This window comes from Thalia democratica, unplaced genomic scaffold, assembly GCF_965202585.1.
Source record: "Thalia democratica unplaced genomic scaffold, ktThaDemo2.hap1.1 HAP1_SCAFFOLD_757, whole genome shotgun sequence".
In the NCBI taxonomy this organism is placed as follows: domain Eukaryota; kingdom Metazoa; phylum Chordata; class Thaliacea; order Salpida; family Salpidae; genus Thalia; species Thalia democratica.
Genome location: NW_028139731.1, coordinates 37,501 through 40,012, shown reverse-complemented (window position 1 = coordinate 40,012; position 2,512 = coordinate 37,501). Strand labels below are relative to the sequence as shown.

Here is a 2,512-nt window from a genome sequence, read left to right as displayed (position 1 = left end):
TCTTATCAGCTGACTCATAAGCAGAAGGTTGTAAGATCGAATCCCGCTAGTCGTCACGAAACACCACTATCGTTCAATGTTCGGGCTTCAAATTCTTTGAGATTATACTGTACTATTTATCTATCTAACTAATCTATCTAACAAATGTTGTTCAATCTAGGTTGTGGGTACTTGGGTCGAGTAATGCCTTTGACTTACAATCTGTTGTGGATTGACAATATTCCTCTATCTATCAATAAACAAATCTATCTAATAAATGTTGTTCAATCTAGGTTGTGGGTACTTGGGTCGAGTAATGCCTTTGACCTACAATCTGTTGTTGATTGTCAACATTCCTCTATCTATCAATAATGATTATATTCAATAATAAATGTTGATTAATTCAGTTGTAAGAAAACCAGTGCGCTGGTTAGGTTGGGTAAGGCCTTCGACTTACAATCTTGGGGATTATCAACGTTCATCACAAGTACAGTAACGATCTCATTGAATTTCCAGTTGGAACATTGGATTGTAGTGGTGGCCTACTTTGTAGGTTTTTTGCCTAGTTTGTTTTTTGCCTAGTAGTGTTTGCCTAGTTTGACAAACTATTGTATATATATTGTATAACTTTATTTGTATTATTTTTTATTTAAATTACTACTTATTATTAAAGAATTAAATTTTCTTAGAAAAAAAAACTATGTATTTTAACTAATGCTTATTTTATATGTTTTGTTTTATTTTTATTCAAACTTACTTTAAACCTCTGTATTTTTTATACAATACGATTAAACTATATAACAGAAAAATAATTAAATAATCAAACTATTGAATAAGCAGTTAATTAGTGTGTTTTTTTATGCTTCTTTCATTTTTAACTTACTTGTTAACCATATTTCTTTTATTAAAGTATAAAACTAACAGTTACTAAAATAAAATAATCATAAAGTCAATACACAAAACACTAACTTTTTATAATTTAAATATGCAAACATGAATATAGTTATGAATCTATTATTTATTCAAATAGAATTATTCAAAGCTTATAATTATAAAGCTTTTGTATAATGTTTCAATTACAGTGAACTTTAAGTAAGATAAGTTTTTTTTTTTGTATTAACTACAAAATTGGTATTTTAGTTTATTATTAGTAACTAAATACTTATATTTATTATATTTAAAAAAAAACATCTATACTAACTCTAATTTCAAAGCATATTAAAACATACAAATTTTACCAACTAAATATTTATTTTTATTTTAATTATTATAACTTTCAAACATAAGCTTGTATACCTTATATACCTATATACCTCATATAGTAGGCTTGACATAACATAACATTATTTAATTCTTTTTGTTTGAAATAAACTCATTTAGTTATTAGTAAATTACAACATAAATGTTTATAACAATATAACTAAGATTTAGCTTTTGAGTTAGTAAACTTTGATAGTTTTCTTTTAATAGTTTAATAGTCCTTATTTAAGTTCAAACAAAATTGCTATATATTTAATACACATACAAAAGTAAACTAAGTAAACGTAATTCAATAGTTTCTATTAAGTAAAAGTAATTACAAATACATTAAGTTAATACAAAACTTTAAAAAGCTTTTGCTAGTATCTGTTGGTAACAGTAAATAACTTATTATGACTCACAATACAAAAGTGCAAAATTTATTTTCGTTTGATTTTTCAAGTAGCCACGCTTTTATTTGTTTTTGGACAAAAAAACTTTTAAGTTTTAGTATAAAAGACTAATTGTATTAATTTTAACTCAGAAAATTGTACTCTACAAGATGGTGCCATTATTTTTTCGATATCTCAAACTGGTCAAACCACTTTTTTAGCGCTCTAATTGGTTTAAACAGCAAATAACGTTATCTGATTGGCTTACGTTTTTATTTGCTAATAACTAGAATTTACTTTTCTTTTAAGCGTTAAAGAAATGTAAATAAACGAGTAATAAGTATAAATAGGTCAGAAAGAAAAATAGTACAAAAAAGATGAATTCAAAAAGCAAAGGCCTACGGCACGTGGTATTCCCAAGCGGTCACCCATCTAAGTACTAACCACGCCCGACACTGCTTAACTTCCCAGATCGGACGAGATGGGGTGTGCTCAGTGTGGTATGGTCGTAGGCGTTTGAAAGCGTTTACAAGCCTTTATAAACCCTTCGGTTTGTTTAAAAAACCTATTTGCACTTGATTTACAATCAATTTGATATTTTAAAATTATTCCTTATAAAATTTCAACTTGATGTAAGTATTTTTTTTATTAAAACCTTTTTTTTTGGTGTTTTAATTACAATTACTCCCTGTAACTTTATTTAAGACTTTGTTTAAAAGATTGTTAACTATATTCTATATTAAATACTATGATTAGAAGTAAAGTTTATTAAGTGATTAAACTAAATAAAAAATAATGTTAAAATAAACATGTTGTGTTTAGTTTGTTTTACTATTTCTCATTGTTCTATTTATAGATGGTTTTGTTTTACTTCAAGAATATTTATAGTTAGTTTCTAAAGA

The 2,512-nt window shown here is 26.0% G+C and overlaps 1 non-coding gene across 1 annotated transcript; it reads right to left on the bottom strand.

Annotated features, from left to right (window-relative positions):
- Positions 1-2,005: 2,005 nt before the first annotated feature.
- On the bottom strand, positions 2,006-2,124 carry LOC145846976 (5S ribosomal RNA). The gene has a single exon (XR_014370984.1). It is a non-coding gene; the product is annotated as a 5S ribosomal RNA (ribosomal RNA).
- Between the last annotated feature and the right edge of the window lie 388 nt (positions 2,125-2,512).